Raw genomic sequence first — 17,813 nt, forward strand, 5'->3', positions numbered from 1 at the left:
TCCCTGGCTCCTGAAACCTGTGTGGGGCTTTGTAGGGCGTAAGCACCGACCTATGAAAGACCGGGTGCATTCGGGAACCTTCTGGGAGGGTCAACCGATAAGCTACGGTGTTGATCTTGGCCTCAACTTGGTATGGCCCCAGCTGTCTGTGTCCTAGCTTCTTCTTGGCTAACGACTTGGTAGGCGCCGCCTGGGCTGCCAACCATACCCAGTCCCCCACCTGTATGTCTTCCCCTGCCCTCCTGTGCCTGTCTGCCTGCACCTTGTAGGCGTGTTTAGCCAGCTCTAAGTGCCGTCGGAGCTCCTCGTGGACCTCCTGCAATTCTGCGGCCAAATGCTCCGCTCCCTGCGTCGCTCCCTGCACCGTCGTCTCCACTCCCGGAAAGGTTCTGGGATGCCGCCCATTGTTGGCGAAGAACGGCGTCACCCCCGTGGACGCCTGCTTCGTGTTGTTGTAGGCAAACTCGGCCATCGGCAAGTAGTCCACCCAAGTCGCAGGCTTCTGATTGGCGTAACAGCGCAGGTACTGCTGCATGATGGCGTTGACCCTTTCCGCTTGGCCGTTGGTCTGCGGGTGTCTCGCCGACGCTAAGTTGATCTTGACGTTCAGGATACCCAGGAGCTTCTGCCAAAAACTGGAAACGAACTGGCGACCGCGGTCGGACAGGATGGATCGCGGCAAGCCGTGCACCCTGAACACGTGGTCTATGAACAGTTTGGCGGTCTGCTCCGCAGTCGCCACCTTCGCGCAAGGAATGAAATGCGCCATCTTGGTGAACAGGTCTACAACCACAAGCACCGCCGTCTTGCCTCGCGAACTGGGCAGATCAGTGACAAAGTCCAGCGCCACCCTCTGCCACGGTTGCAGTGGCGTCTCCAACGGTTCCATCAGTCCCGCTGGTTTCTGGTGCACTGGCTTGGACCTTTGGCAAGTGTCACACCTGGCGACGTAGTCCGCGACCTCCCCTCGCATCTGGGGCCACCAAAAGTCTCTGGCCACTAATTCCGCCGTCTTTTCCTTGCCGAAGTGGCCAGCGCTGGGTGGTCGTGCAACTGCTGCAGAACCTTTGCGTGGAGATCGTCTCCCGGAACATAGAGAGCACCTTTACGGGTTAGCAGGCCGTCGCGTATCTGGAACTCGTCGTCCCTCGCTGTGCCTCTCCGCACCTCTTCCATCTTGGACTGTGCGAACGGATCCGTCTGCAAAGCGCGACGCACCGCCCACACCTGTGGTGCAAAAATGTGCTTGGCTCCCACAGGTGCCGCTTCCTCGAGATACTGCGGTTTCCTGGAGAGCGCATCTGCTATGACATTGTTGTCGCCTGGGATGTACTCAATCCTGAAATCGAAGTCCGCAAAGAACTCTGCCCAGCGTCTGTGCCTCTGGCTCTGTAGCTTCGCCGTGCGCCAGTACTCTAGGTTCTTGTGGTCCGTGCGGACCTGCACGGTGTGCTTGGCTCCAATGAGGAAGTGCCTCCACGCCTTGAAAGCCGCGTGGATGGCCAGCAACTCCCTGTCCCAGATGGTGTAGTTCTGTTCCGACTTGCTGAGCTTCCGGGAGTAGAAAGCGCAGGGCCTCCAGTTCCCCTGCGGGTCTTCCTGTAAAAGGACGGCCCCCACCGCTCTGTCAGATGCGTCAGTCTCAACCCTCATGGGCCTGCCGGGATTCACGTGTAGCAGCTGTTCTTCGGACGCGAAGAGACTCTTAAGTCTCCTGAAGGACTGCTCCGCCTGGTCCGTCCAGGTGAACTTCTTCTTCTTGGAGCTGAGAGTGTCCGTGATAGCTGCCGTCTCCCTGGCGAAACCCCTGATGAACTTGCGGTAAAAGTTGGCGAAGCCGACGAACCTCTGGACCTCCTTCCGATTTCGCGGGCTTTTCCAGTCCAACACCGCGCGGACCTTGGCGCTGTCCATTGCTAGTCCCCCATGGCTGCCCCTCCTCTTGGCCCTCCTCCTCCTGACCGGTCTGGATGCAATGCTGCGCGCAATAGGACGAGCCGAAAGTGAGCTGCCGCTGGTACCACGCCATGGTTGGGCTGTGCCTATCCAGCCAACTCATGCCTAACACTATAGGTGTGTCTGACAGGCGGGTGACGTTGAAACTGATGACTTCTCGGTGATTGCCAATCTGCATTACCATGGGTGGCGTCTGTTGTACCACCTGCCCACCCAGCAGCTTCCTGCCATCCACTGTGACGACGTTCAATGGCAGCGTGGCTGGTAGGAGCTCTATGCGATGCTGCTTGACGAAGTGCACCCCCACGAAGTCTGCGTTGCTCCCACTGTCAATTGTAATGGGGACTTCCAGGGTGCGTCCATTAGGTAGCTGGAGAGTTGCAGTGAGCTGCACCACTGGCTTGGGTTGCAGGGGGTTTGTATGCTTCAAAAGCGCTGGGGACTGTCCTACTGACTCGCCTGGCTGTGCCCCAGCATTTCTGCTTCCAGCCAGGCATTGTCGTTTCCCTGAAATTGCTCTTCAGGTAGTGCTGCTGCAGTTACTGTTGCTAAGGCTGCAGTGTGCTTTTGGAGCCTCTGGGGACACTCTTTGGCCATGTGCATCGCACTGTCACAGATGTAACACTTCCTGTTCCCTCTAGGAGGCTTCGTCTTGACTGCTCCGGACGCTGGGGCTCCGGCAGCTGACTGAGCCTGTGCACCACCAAGTTCCATTGGTTCCTCCCCTGCCTGCAGCTGAGGTGAGGGACGCGTACGTCCTAGATCCCTGGGAAGGAAAGGAGGCGCTCTAGAGGGTGTGTGAAGCTGGCGACCCTCCTCATTGCGCCAAGGGCGTTCTTCGTGGCGCACTCCAATGGCGAGCGCCCGCTGCACAAGTTCTGCTAGGGTTTGAGGTCTGACCCCCCTTGCCAATTCATCTTTTACAGGGCCAGACAACCCCTCCCAAAACAAGTCTCTTACTGCCAGGGAATCTTTCTCCCATTTCAGTACATTCAGCAAGGCAAAAAACCTAGCATGATACTGACGTACTGTAGCCTTGCCTTGCCTTAAACCATGCAGCTCCTTGCGTGCTATATCCACATCCACGGTAGATTGGAAGCAAGCGTCCATGGCTTTGATAAATTCATCTGAGTCCCTTCGAGCAGGACAATCTTCGCGCCACAGATTGCGCAGCCAAGCCCTCGCTTCCCCATGCAAGTGGGACACAATGAACCCCACCTTCTCCTCCTCATCTTTAAAGTCGTCGCGAAGCAAATGCAACGCATATTCGACGTCTGCTCAAAAACTGGGGTACTGCTTCAGGTTCCCATCAAAGTGGGCTACCAAGTTGCCTCCCCTTCTGCCCAGTCCTACGCCTGCAGATCTGGACCCCGGGAATCCCACTTGGCATGCATGATCCCACCTGGCTTGCAGATCCTGGCATCGCTTTTCCGCCTCTTCCCCCTTCTTCTGGGAGACCACTACCGCAGTGGTAAGCTGGGAGACTGCGTTGCGTAGATCAGCTATCTGCTCCTCCATACTCATGGCCGCCAAACTTCGTGAGCTTCGCAAAAAAATTTTTGCGTACTTTTGGGAGGGGACTTACTGTCAGGGCTGCCTCAGGTCTCAGCTCACAAAAGACCAACGCCAAGCTCTTCTTATATACAAGGGTGTTTATTGCAGTTCATTATGGGTTCCACAACCGAGGCGTGCAGCCCCGCGTCTCTTAGCCTAGACGTTTGAAGTCCCCTCTGAATCGGTCCCACCCCTACACCAGTTTAATAAGCTAACGCTGCCCCACCTCTTTCTCTCTTTCCTTTTCCGCAGGGTCTTTCTGCCCGTCGGGGTTCCTCCCCTCCTGCTTTCTCCTGAAGCGGAGTCTCCAGACTGCTCCTGCCCCCTCCTGTGGGCTTTGGGTCCTGGCCCCTCCTCCTCCGGGCTCCCTGTTCTCCCGCGCGCCTCCTCATTTGAACTTGGCGCGCGCGCCCAACTTCTGACCTTCCTTTTGACAGTTATGCTACTCCCCTCACTGCTTTCCTCCCCTTCCGGGAGAACGGCTTGCTCTGATCCCTCCCCTTTCTCTGTCGCCGGAGCTGCTCCCTCTGACACACTGGACCCTCCCCCTCCCTCGCTGCCCCATGATATTCTTGTAAAGAAGCTGGTAAAATGCGGTCTTGACTATGCTACCACTCAGTGGATTTGTAACTGGCTGACTGACCGATCCCAAAGAGTGCTCATCAATGGTTCCTCTTCATCCTGGAGAAGAGTGACTAGTGGGGTGCCACAGGGTTCTGTCTTGGGCCCGGTCTTATTCAACATCTTTATCAACGACTTGGATGATGGACTCAAGGGCATCCTGATCAAATTTGCAGATGACACCAAACTGGGAGGGGTGGCTAACACCCCAGAGGACAGGATCACACTTCAAAATGACCTTGACAGATTAGAGAACTGGGCCAAAACAAACAAGATGAATTTTAACAGGGAGAAATGTAAAGTATTGCACTTGGGCAAAAAAATGAGAGGCACAAATACAAGATGGGGGACACCTGGCTTGAGAGCAGTACATGTGAAAAGGATCTAGGAGTCTTGGTTGACCACAAACTTGACATGAGCCAACAGTGTGACGCGGCAGCTAAAAAAGCCAATGCAATTCTGGGCTGCATCAATAGGAGTATAGCATCTAGATCAAGGGAAGTAATAGTGCCACTGTATTCTGCTCTGGTCAGACCTCACCTGGAGTACTGTGTCCAGTTCTGGGCACCACAGTTCAAGAAGGACACTGACAAACTGGAACGTGTCCAGAGGAGGGCAACCAAAATGGTCAAAGGCCTGGAAACGATGCCTTATGAGGAACGGCTAAGGGAGCTGGGCATGTTTAGCCTGGAGAAGAGGAGGTTAAGGGGTGATATGATAGCCATGTTCAAATATATAAAAGGATGTCACATAGAGGAGGGAGAAAGGTTGTTTTCTGCTGCTCCAGAGAAGCGGACACGGAGCAATGGATCCAAACTACAAGAAAGAAGATTCCACCTAAACATTAGGAAGAACTTCCTGACAGTAAGAGCTGTTCGACAGTGGAATTTGCTGCCAAGGAGTGTGGTGGAGTCTCCTACTTTGGAGGTCTTTAAGCAGAGGCTTGACAACCATATGTCAGGAGTGCTCTGATGGTGTTTCCTGCTTGGCAGGGGGTTGGACTCGATGGCCCTTGTGGTCTCTTCCAACTCTATGATTCTATGATTCTATGAGTCTATGATTCTAAAAGGGGAAAAGAGGCGGTCCTATGGTAAGCGGAGGTACAGGACGCCTAGGGCAGAGCGCACCTTTGAGAATTGGTTGGATGGGTACCAGGTTTTCATGGGAGTTGTGTGTGCAGCTTATCCTCGGCGCTCCATGGATTTGGTTGCTTATCTGGCTCACGTGAGGAGGGCACATGCTCTCGCGGGAGAAAATGCCGCTTTAACGTACAATGAGAATTTCCGTAGAAACGCTTCTCTCCTGCCTTCCACCCACTGGGATCTAACGGATCCTAATTACTGGGGCGAGGACGTCAATCCCTACATCGAAAAGAAAAATCAGGACTCATCCAAGGCGGGTAAGACAGAGGTGAAGCGGCGCCGTCAGTGCTGGGAGTACAACAGGGGTGTATGCTCGCGACCCTCCTGTAAGTATCTGCATGAATGTGAGCGGTGCTGGGGTAACCACCCCGCCTCTGCCTGCTTCAAGAACAAACAGTAGCCCTTTCGGGGGGCGGGGGTTCTTCCACAACAATAACAGGGGTGCCCCCGGATCCACCCGCCAGGGGCCTGGTAACCGCCAGTAACTTGCACCTGGGTTTAGCCTCCTCCCCCATCAAACTTCAGCCCCTCAAAACCTTACTGGACCAGTATCCCAATCGAACAGCTGCACAATACCTTTGGGAGGGGTTCTCCAAGGGGTTCAGAATCCCCGTGGCTTCCCCCCCAACACCGGGAACCCACAAAATCAAAAGTCTGTTAAGGAAAGACCAGAGATAGTTAGAAAAAAGATAGAGAAGGAAATCAAGGCAGGGAGGGTGGCAGGCCCCTTTGCCGAACCCCCCTTTGAAGGACTTCACCTATCCCCTCTGGGCATTGTACTAAAGAAGACCCCAGGGGAATTCCGCATGATACACAACCTTTCCCACCCAAGGGGAGGCTCTGTCAATGATGCGATCCCCCAGGAGCTTTGTACAGTAAAATACGCCTCCTTTGACCAAGCAGTGAAAATGATTCGGCGATTTGGGCAGGGGGCACTTCTAGCCAAATGCATCATCGAGTCGGCATTCCGCCTCCTTCCCGTCCACCCGGCTGATTTCCGTTGGTTGGGCTTTAGATTTGACGGAGCGTATTTCATTGACAAAACAATGCCGATGGGTTGTTCCGTGGCTTGCTCAGCCTTTGAGTCGTTTAGTACGTTTTTGGACTGGGCCCTACGCTTCAGGACAGGGTCGTTGGGCGTGTCGCATTGTCTTGATGATTTTATTTTGGTGGCAGATAACAGGCAGCGATGCTCCGCCCTCTTGGAGGCCTTCACGGCTTTAGCTGGTGAGCTAGGGGTGCCGCTAGCCGCCGAAAAGACGGAGGGTCCAGCCACCTCTATTGTCTACTTGGGCATCGAGTTAGATACCGTGGCCCAGACCTCTAGACTGCCCGAGAATAAATTGATCGCTCTTAAAGCACTGATACAGCAGCTGCTACCCCTGAGGAAGGTTACCTTAAGGCAAGTTCAGTCCCTGCTAGGCCACCTAAATTTCGCCTGTAGGGTAGTGGCGCCGGGCCGCCCCTTTTGTGGCCGCCTGGCCAGATTGGCCACTGGTCTCAGGGCACCACAGCATAGGGTGCGCCTCTCCAAAGAAGTTAAGGCAGATCTGGGAGTTTGGTTACAGTTCCTCGACAAGTACAACGGTATATCCTTGTGGCAAGACTCCATGGCGCTCAACGCTGATTTCCAAGTTCAGCAGGTTCCTTGGGTTTCGGGGTTTACTTCAGGGGCCAGTGGCGTGCCAAAAAGTGGCCTGCAGACTGGCAGGGCCAGCCCATTACTCGGGACCTTACATTCTTGGAATTTTTCCCTATCGTGGTGGCAGTACATCTTTGGTCGGAGCAGTTCCGCAACCATAGGGTTTGTTTCAACACAGATAACCAGGCAGTGGTAGCGGTTCTTTCTCAGCAGTCCGCGCGCTCCACCAGGGTGGGTAACTTGTTACGGTCCTTCGTCCTCCTGTGTTTGGAGCAGAATATATATTTTTCAGCCAAATTCGTACCTGGCATTAATAATGACATCATGGATGCTCTGTCTCGTTTTCAGATGGAGCGCTTTCGCTCATTAGCGCCGGAAGCGGAACAATCATCAATGCCTTTCCCGGAGCATCTCTGGAGCCTTGGGAGCAGGAAATGATGAAGGGAGTATTCGGTGCAGTTGCCCCTTCCACAATGAGATCATACAAGAAGGCTTGGGCTGACTTTTTAAAGTTCCGCAGCAGTATACCCAGCGCAAAGCAGAATTCCATTCCCTCAACAAGGGAGGTCCTCCACTACTTAACCCATCTGAAGGAGCTGGGCAGGGCACCAAAGACTCTCAATATTCAGTCCGCGGGGATTTCCTATTTTTGTAAAGCCTTTTTCGCCATCGACCCGTGCGCACAATTTATCGTGCGTAAGACCTTAGAGGGCTGGCGCCAGCTACAGCCCCCCAGCTCTGACAAGAGGAGGCCCATAACGTATGATATTTTGACTCAGATACACAAAAAAATACGAGAAATATGCTGGTCAAAATATGAAGCGCGCCTATTCTCTGCCGCTTATTCCGTAGCCTTCTTTGGTGCCCTGCGCATAGGTGAGGTAGTCTGCGAGGGAGGGGTTGCCCACGGCCAGAGGGGCATCCTGTTAAGTGATCTGACCCTATCAGAGACTGACCTGATGGTTCAAGTACGGAGCTCTAAGACGGACCAACAGGGCAGAGGGGCCCTCCTTCGGCTACCAGCTGCACAGGCTAGTGGTCCCTGCCCGGTGAGGGATACGAGGCGTTTCCTCTACTTAAGACCCAGTAGCCCCGGCCCCCTATTTATTCACGCGGATGGATCGCTCTTGGCCAGGCATCAGTTTACGCGGGTGATGCGCTTGGCATTGTCAGCTTGCGGTCTGTCCGCGGCCGAATTTGCGGCTCACTCCTTTCGGATAGGGGCAGCAACCACTGCAGTGCACCTTGGGCTCTCAGCAGACAGGATAAAGGACTTGGGGCGGTGGAGATCTAATGCATACAGAGCTTATGTGAGAAAGAATTTATGACTAGCTGTGGGGTTTCCTGACCGTGGTTTTCTGCCTGTTTGCTTTTCAGAATACAAGAGGGTGCGCATTTGGCTGGTGGGCCACAGCGTCGTGCATTGGGCCAAGAATCGTGCCATGAACACCGGTTTGGGTATAAATCTGAGCTTGCCTGCAAATGTAGAGCTGGCGTGGATAGCGCATAGAGGGATGCGCTGGAGCGAATTCAAGCCAGCCGTGATGGCGAGAGCTGCCTCGGAGGGCCCACCTGATGCCCTGGTTGTCCAGTTGGGGGGAAACGACTTAGCGTATCGCAAAGCTATTGACTTGAGATGAAACATTTTTGACGATTTTGCTGATCTGATGGCGACTTACCCAAACATTACGATCTTGTGGTCCTCGCTGCTTGAGAGGAGGACGTGGAGGGATTGTGTGAGCCCGGTTGGAATCAACAAGGCAAGAAAGGTCTTGGAACGGGCTGTGGAACGTAGAGTGGTGGCTCTGGACGGGTGCGTCATTAGGCACCCAGGCATCCAGTACAGCAACAAGGCCCTCTACAGACGGGATGGCGTGCATCTGTCAGATGCTGGAAATGATATTTGGTTGGGGGACATCATAGCAGGGATTACGGATTGGTTACAGGCTTGAAGGTATTGGCGGCGAGCTTTGCTTGATTGGCGGTTAGGCATTGGCAGGGGTAATTGTTATGCAAATGAGGGGGGAAGGAAGCGCCATCACCTTCCCCCAATGAAAATGGGTATTCCGGTAGAGGACTCCGGGGGGCGTTGCCTTGTCCGAAACCTAGGGAGGTAAGGGCCTCCGGCACGCCCCCGAGCGGTGACACCCGTGGGATCCTAGTTGGCGTACTTCAACAGGACTCCCACGGCTTGTGGACAACCCTTCCCGGTCTCCATGCCGGTTAGTCGATAGGAGCCAATGCCTAAGGCCAATACCTTCCAATTCTGTAATCAATACAGTTGTGGCCTTTTTATGCCCATTAACCTTAAATAATGTGTCCCGTGTCTTTATTTCACATGGGGGAGGGGACTTGCCACGCAAAGCCATTTCCGAGCTAGAGAGGAGAGGGGGTTGCGGGCTAACCCCTCCCACACACTCCACTCGCGGGGACTGGCCTTTTGCCCCCGCGAGAACAGGGGAATCCCCGGGCATGCCGGCAACCCTGCCCGCCAATTGGTGGGGCCGGGGCGGCGGGGCCTAGCCCATTTAAGGCCAGGCACGTCCGGGGACCGCCCTCTTTGCCCCGTTCCAGCTCACCGGTTATCCCATCCCAACCACCCTTTAGGCTTAGCTAGATATGACCTTGCTATGGACTTCGGTTGGTCGCCGCAAGGGGCCTGGTAGGAATTTTTCCAACTTGGCGCACTTCCAGCCTTTTGGTTTTTTCGCCTACCTCGTAGCAAACGTCACAACTTCTCAGTATTGGCGGTTAGGCATTGGCAGGGGTAATTGTTATGCAAATGAGGGGGGAAGGAAGCGCCATCACCTTCCCCCAATGAAAATGGGTAGTCCGGTAGAGGACGCCGGGGGGCGTTGCCTTGTCCGAAACCTAGGAAGGTAAGGGCCTCCGGCACGCCCCCGAGCGGTGACACCCGTGGGATCTTAGTTGGTGTACTTCAACAGGACTCCCACGGCTGGTGGTTAACCCTTCCCGGTCTCCATGCCGGGTAGTCGATAGGAGCCAATGCCTAAGGCCAATACCTTTCAATTGTGTAATCAATAAAGTTGTGGCCTTTTTTATGCTCATTAACCCAGTGTTTCCCAACCTTTTTTGGGCAAAGGCACACTTGTTTCATGAAAAAAATCTCGAGGCACACCACCATTACAGCCCCGTGACGTCAGCGCGCAGCGTCACGCCGGGAGGGACATGAATTGCTAGCAAATTACATAATCACCTCCTTGAGGGCTGGCTCATCTTCTCCGAAGGCAGAACCCCATTAATTAACAGCACAGACTCACACCATAGCCAAGACGAGGGGGAAAAACCTCAGTCATGCACAGTCATGCACATGTGGGGGCTAAATGAGGACGAAGACCGGGCAGAGAGCAGGGTTCAAATCACCCCACCTGGCCAGGACAATCCCTGGGTGCTCCCTTGGGCCACTCGCCTGACCCACCTCGCAGGGCTGTTGTTGCGAGGATAACACGGGGAGAACCACGCGCGCCCCCGGGAGCTCCTTGGAGGAGAAAGCGGGCGATGAATGCAATGCACGAAATATATGAGAGGCGACCAGGTTTTGCAGATGAGGGGCCCCCGCCAGCCTCCGCTTCCAACACCCGGCGCAACGACGCCGAAGTTTCTCCCCGGGCTCGGCTCGGGGAGCAGCGCTGCTCCCCCCGGCTCCCCTTTGCCCTCCCGGCTCTCTCTGCCGCCCACTGGGGACCCCCCTCACCTGCCAAGTCCGGAGCGCCGGTGGAAGTTGCATGCATGCATGCAGGGCGCCGCGTTGCCATTGCATTGTACTGCACTCCATGCAACGCCTGCACACATGCATTGCCTTGCACGCACGCCAAGGGGTCTCCCCGCGGTCCGATGCGTCCCCTCCGGCGCGGATACAGCATTGCAAAAATAACCCCCCCCCCCGACGCAGCCCTACCTGGGGGGCAGCCTCCGCCTCCGCCGCTCCGCCTCCGCGGGGATCCCCGGGCTCCATCCTGCCGCCCGATCTCCGCGGGGGCGCAGGCAGGCTGCGTGGGGTCCACGCGGAAGAGCCCCTGCCCGCCCAGCCGCCGCCACCACGCTCATTCCATGGCCGGGAGAAGAGCGCTTCAAACAAAACGCCCGGCCCGCCAGGCCACGCTGGGAAACGTAGTTTGTGCACCCCGCGCGGGCGCGGAGCCCAAGGGCGAGGGGACTACGGATCCCGGCAGCCCCCGCGCCGGGGACGGAGGGGGAGAGGCCGGGTGCAGGGATGGAGGGACGGGTGGGCGAGCGAGTGAGTGAGTGGCAGCCGCCAAGCCTTGGTCGAGAGCCAGGAAGGGCCTCCCCGGAGGAGGAGGAGGAGGAGGAGGAGGGAGGCGCAGAGCGGGAGGGAGGGAGGGAACCCCAGGGGTCATCTAGTGAGGGCGCCCCAATCGAAAATTTGACTTAAAAAAAAAATCTTTCGAATTTTTTAATTTTTCCCACGGCACACCAGGCAACATCTCGCGGCACACTAGTGTGCCGCGGAACAGTGGTTGGGAAACACTGCATTAACCTTAAATATTGTGTCCCGTGTCTTTATTTCACAAGGGGGAGGGGACTTGCCACGCAATCCAAGATTCTTCTTTCTATGTAGTTGGAAACCAAAATAACCTGTTTGGCTTTCTTTAGGCTTATTACACTTCGCTTTGCTATTTGTGGGTGAATGAACACCGAAAGAGCAATCAAAGCTTATTCGTCCTTTTTCTATTGAGATGGAACCAAAACACCTATGCTTGATTTGGACTTATAACAAACATGTCATCTGCGATTTTTGGTTGAATGTGCATTCTAACCCCAAAAACACCAATTTGAAATAAGCCCAATTAGAGCTTTATCATCTTCTTTTTATGTAGATGGAACCCAAAACACCTTTTTGCTTTCGTTTGGGGTGATTCTGGCGCACACCCAAATAACACCATGCGAATTGAAAAAAGCCCAATCAAAGCATTCGTCTTCTTTCTACGCATATGGAAGCGAAAAGAAGGTGTTGTGTTATTTTGGTCTCATTACACACACTTTGCGATTTCTGTGTCAATGTGCATTAAAAGCAATGAACACGACATGAAGTAAGCGCAATCCAAGATTCTTCTTTCTATGTAGTTGGAAACCAAAACAACCTGTTTGGCTTTGTTTAGGCTTATTACACCGCTTTGCTATTTGTGAGTGAAGGAACACCGAAAGAGCAATCGAAACTTATTCGTCCTTTTTCTATTGAGAGGGAACCAAAACACCTGGGCTTGATTTGGGCTGGTAACAAACATTTCTGCGATTTTGGGTTGAATGTGCATTCTAACCCCAAAAATACCAATTTGAAATAAGCCCAATCAGAGCTTTATCATCTTCTTTTTATGTAGATGGAACCCAAAACACCTTTTTGCTTTCGTTTGGGGTGATTCTGGTGCACACCGAAATAACACCATGCGAATTGAAAAAAGCCCAATCAAAGTGTCAGGGAACTGACATCGGAGCAGAGGGGAGAGGCGGTGCTTCCCGATTCTGCAGAAGAAGGAACGAGTAAGGGTAGAGAGAGAAGGTCATCTGGGGAAGAATGTCCCGGTGACACCAGGAAGAAGGAAGAGGGAGGAAGCACCTCGGAGGATAGGCTCCGAGATGCTGGCACTGAAGGTAGTGAAGAGAGTGGAGGGGCACCTCTGGGCATGCCCACTCTGCGCAGAAGGGTTACGCGCAGAGAGGCGAGGCGAAGGGTGTCTGTCAATGAGCTTTTATGTTGGAGGAAATTTAGGAAACACCCACTCACGGATACGTCCAGCGACTGAGCAGCAGCAGCACCTAGGCTGCTCAGTCAGGGAAAGACACCACCAACTTCTAAGCAGTTTGGAATAGCTGGAGGTTTACACACAAGCAACCCCATTCCCGTGACAGCAATCCGTGAGTCCCTTACCTTGCTTGTGTGTAAGAGCACTGGGGAACAGTCATGAGTCAAACAGAAGGAGCAGGCGCAGGAGAGGGAGCCAGAGGCGGACAGAGTCTTGAGGAGAGAAACCGAGATCTGGAGAGGCAACTGGCTCTACTAGCGGCGCAGCTGGATGAAAGGAGGACGCATGACGCCCAGGGCAAGATTACCCCCATCGCAAGAAAGGTACCGGGACTTGTGCAGAAGTTTGGGGGCAACCCCAGAGATTACAACGCTTTTAAAACAGAAGTGCAGTATGCGTTGGACCTCCAGTACGATGACTTTGCCGACGATGGGGGAAGAGTTGCTTTCGTGGTGGGGCACCTGGAGGGGCGAGCTAGAGATTGGGTTCGACCCTTAATGGCAGCGGAGAACGCTGCCTTAAAGGACCTGAGAAAGTTCTTCTCCGCAATGGATCACATGTTTTCGAGCGATGTGGAATTGAGTGTGACGCGCAAAGAACTGATGGGGTGCAAACAGGGGAACCAGTCAGTGAGAGAGTACTGGTCGAGATTTGCTATGCTGATCCATAAACTTGGGTGGGATCTGAGTTCGGAACCTATTCAAATGTTGTTTGAGGAGGGCTTATCCCCTTGGGTGAGAGACGAACTTTCCCGCTCGCCCCGCCCTCAATCGATGGACCAGCTGACCAAGTTGGCGCTCACTGTGGGAGTCAGACAAGAGACACGCGCACTGGAAAGGCGGGAAGGGAGAGCTGAGCGTTGGCAGGAGAACCGGATTCCAGACATGCCAGCGTCGGCAGTGCCGCCCAAGGAGCCAATGGAGATTGGAGGAGTGAGCGCGCGCGGATTTTCAAACTCCAGCGAGGTGCGTAAGAAGGAGGGGAAAACCAATAAGAGGTGTTTCCTATGCCAGCAGCCGGGACATTTTGCCAGAGCATGCCCTCAGAAGAAGGCGTGGCAAGGAATGGTGGGGGCAGTGGGGAGTGAGGAGGAAAAGAAGGAGGCACCGGGAAACGGCAAGGCTTGGCTGCAGGAAAAAGGGCACAGCAGCCAGGCGGGCAACCAGTAGTAGTGCCCAAACCAGACCCCCCCCCCCCGAGCAGCCATCGCAATAGAGGTGGTGCTAGAACTCCCAAACGGACACCCCATCAAAGTGAAGGCGCTGCTGGATTCAGGCAGCTCTTGCAACTTCTTTAGCAAGGATTTTGCGCTAGAACACCAGCTACAGGTGGTGCCTTTAGAACATCCCCTGCAAGTAACCACGATAGATGGGAGAGAACTTTTGGGAGGGGATGTAACCCACCAGACCCCTCCCATGAAAATGACGGTTTCCAGACACACTGAGACCATTGCCTTCCACGTAGCCACCCTGGCAGGACCACCCATCATACTGGGAATGAGTTGGCTGGCACTGCACGACCCAGTAGTAGGGTGGCACCAGCGGACAGTCAACTTTGGGTCAGCTCACTGCGTAGAGCATTGCCACGGAGGGGAAACCTCGAGGATGGCAGTAGCCAGGGTGGCAGGGATGGTGGTGGGGGGAAAAGGGAGAGTACCACCTCAGTATGCGGACTTGGAAGAAGTCTTCAGCGAGAAGGAGGCGGATCGGCTACCCCCCCACAGGCCCTTTGACTGCCAGATCAACTTGCTCCCAGACGCTCAGCTGCCAGTGGGCAAGCTGTACGCCATGTCAGATAGGGAGATGCAGGAATTGCGGAAGTTTATTGACAAGAACCTGAAGCGAGGGTTCATAAGGGAATCGAGGGCGGTGGGGGGTAGTCCAGTGTTCTTTGTGGACAAGAGAGACTCTCATGAGCCCAGGCTCGTAGTGGACTACCGTGGATTGAACAGGGTGTCGGAACCAGTGACCTTCCCAATGCCCAGAATTGATGACATTTTGGCCAGGGTAAGGAAGGGGAAGATTTTTGCCAAGTAGGACCTTCGGGGGGCGTACAACTTGATAAGGATGAAGGAGGGGGATGAATGGAAAACCACCATGTTCACCCCTCTGGGAGCCTTTGAGTACTTAGTTATGCCCTTCGGATTACAATCGGGATCGAGCACCTTTCAAGCTTTCATGCACCACGTGCTGGGGTCCCTGCTGTACAAGAATTGTGTGGCTTTTCTGGACGACGTACTCATCTACTCAGAGAATGAGGAGCAGCATGTGAAAGACGCCAGAGAAGTGCTGAAAAGGCTGCAGGAGCATCAGCTGTGGGTCAAACTGGAGAAATGCCAATTCTATGCACGAGAGGTGGAGTTCCTGGGCTACAGGTTGTCAGCGAAGGGTCTGGCCATGGACCCAGGCAAGGTGCAGGCCGTGCTAGAATGGAAGCCTCCCAAGAACCGGAAGGATGTACAGAGGTTTTTGGGGTTTGAAAATTTTTACCGGAAGTTTATCCAGAACTTCGCTCATTTAACAGCACCCATAACAGATTGTCTCAGCAGCAAGAAGAAGTTCGTATGGACGGAGGAGGCCCAAAGTTCCTTTGAAAAGCTCAAGAAGGCGTTTGCGTCGGAAGAGCAGCTCCTGCACGTGGATCTGCGGAAGCCGATAAGGCTAGAGACGGACGCATCAGACAGAGCTGTAGGGGGGATATTGCTTCAGCAGGCAAATGGGGAGTGGAAACCGTGTGCCTTCTTTTCCAGGAAGCTTAACAAGTCGGAGCAAAACTACACAGTGTACGATCGAGAACTGCTGGCAATTCACGAGGCTTTTCGACGGTGGTGACATTTTCTCATAGGCGCACAGCACAAGGTCCAGGTGTGTACTGACCACAAGAACCTGGAATATTGGAGAACGGCAAGAGTGCTCAACCAACGACAGGTGCGGGGGGCTCAAGAGTTTTCCAAGTTTAATTTTGAAATTAGGTACGTGCCCGGGAAGGAAAATGTCAGAGCAGATGCCCTCTCTCGCAAGCCTGAATACGAGGAAGGGGAGGGAGGACCAGAAGCACGACATGTCATTCCCGAGGACAAATGGGTGTGTGGGGGAGTGTTCGTCGGGAGGCAAGAGCTAGCCGGGTTGACGAGGGATGATCAATATGCACAAACCAAAATGCGAGAAATTGATATCACTGGGGAAACTCGGGGGGGGGGTTCGAAGTAAAGGACGGAGCATTGTACTATAGAGGGGTCTTGTACATACCTGAGGGGGAATTGAGAAACAGAATACTCAAACAGATGCATGACAACCCCACGGCAGGACATTTTGGACAACATAAAACTATGTTACTAGTCACCAGGCAGTTTTGGTGGCCACGGATGAGAGAGGATGTGAAGCAGTATGTACGAGGGTGCCAGGTTTGCCAGAGAGCGAAGGGGGAGAGGTCGGCACCTGCGGGGTTACTGGAACCCTTACCTACACCAGAGAGACCATGGGAGGTGGTATCAATTGACTTTATGACTGATCTACCCAAAGCCAGGGGGAAAACGGCAGTTATGGTGGTAGTTGATTTGATGACAAAAATGTGCCATTTTATTGCGTGCTCGCATGCGGTGACTGCAGAAGAAACGGCCAAGTTGTTTGTAGAGCATGTTTTCAGGTTGCATGGCGCCCCCTTGAGGATTTTATCCGACAGAGGCCAGCAATTCACGTCCCGATTCTGGAGAAAGCTTATGAGTCTGCTGGACGTGGAGGTGGTGTTCTCAACGGCCAGGCATCCGGAGACCAATGGACAGGCAGAGAGAGCGAACAGCGTGCTGCAACAATATCTACGCTGCTACGTCAACGAGAGGGAGAATGATTGGGTGGACAAATTAGCGTTGGCTGAGTTTGCATACAATAACGCAGAACATGTGTCTACAGGGATGAGTCCGTTTATGGCAAATTACGGGTGCCACCCCAGGGCTTTCCCAGGGGAAGGGGAGGGAAGTTGGAGTGTTCCCGCAGCGGAGGAGTTTGTGGAAGAGATGCAGGCTTTACACCAACAGCTTAAGTTAAACCTGGAGAGAGCCAAAGAAGTGTATAAGCGGCAGGCAGACTGGCACCGCAGGGAGGGGGAAAACATAGGAGTGGGGGACCAGGTGTGGTTGTCCACCAAAGGGTTACCGTTCAAAGGAGGGTGCAAGAAGCCAAAGAGGCTGGGACCATTCCAAGTAGTTCAGCAAGTTAATCCGGTGACCTTTAGGCTCAAATTGCCATCTCACATGAAACTGCACCCTGTGTTTCACAGGTCCTTACTTTCACCTTTCAGGGAAGGGAGGGAGTGTCTGGGTCAGCAAAATGAAGCACCCTTGCATCCACAGATGGAGGAAAGGGAACTCAGTGGACATTCAGCTGAGATTCTCGATTCCAGGTGGAAAGGGGGGAGGGTGGAGTATTTGGTGGCATGGGAGGGGGAGCCAGATGAGGAAAACGCATGGGTCCCAGCAGAAGAAATGAGGGATGAGTACCTGCAGGAGGAGTTTCATAGCAGGTACCCGAGAAAGCCCAAACCACCAGAGAGATTTTGGAGGGAGCAATTTGGCACCACCAATGAGGAGGAAGAGTTTGAGGGTTTTCCCACCTCCGAAGAGGAGGTAGGGGGTTGGCCAGAAGAAGAATCCGATTGGGAAGAGGGGAGAGACAGCAGCAAATGGAGAGGGGTGTTTGAATCGTCAGATGGAGAGGAGAGTTCTTTCCGCGGGTTTCCTGCGTCACCGTCAGAGGGAAGGACGGGGGGAGGGGAGGGCCCTGGGAGGGAGGTGGATGTCAGGGAACTGACATCGGAGCAGAGGGGAGAGGCGGTGCTTCCCGATTCTGCGGAAGAAAGAACGAGTAAGGGTAGAGAGAGAAGGTCATCTGGGGAAGAATGTCCCGGTGACACCAGGAAGAAGGAAGAGGGAGGAAGAATCTCGGAGGAGAGGCTCCGAGATGCTGGCACTGAAGGTAGTGAAGAGAGTGGAGGGGCACCTCTGGGCACGCCCACTCTGCGCAGAAGGGTTACGCGCAGAGAGGCGAGGCGAAGGGTGTCTGTCAAGGAGCTTTTATGTTGGAGGAAATTTAGGAAACACCCACTCACGGATACGTCCAG

The sequence above is a fragment of the Podarcis bocagei genome, assembly GCF_964188305.1.
Source record: "Podarcis bocagei genome assembly, contig: HAP1_SCAFFOLD_224, whole genome shotgun sequence".
In the NCBI taxonomy this organism is placed as follows: Eukaryota; Metazoa; Chordata; class Lepidosauria; order Squamata; family Lacertidae; genus Podarcis; species Podarcis bocagei.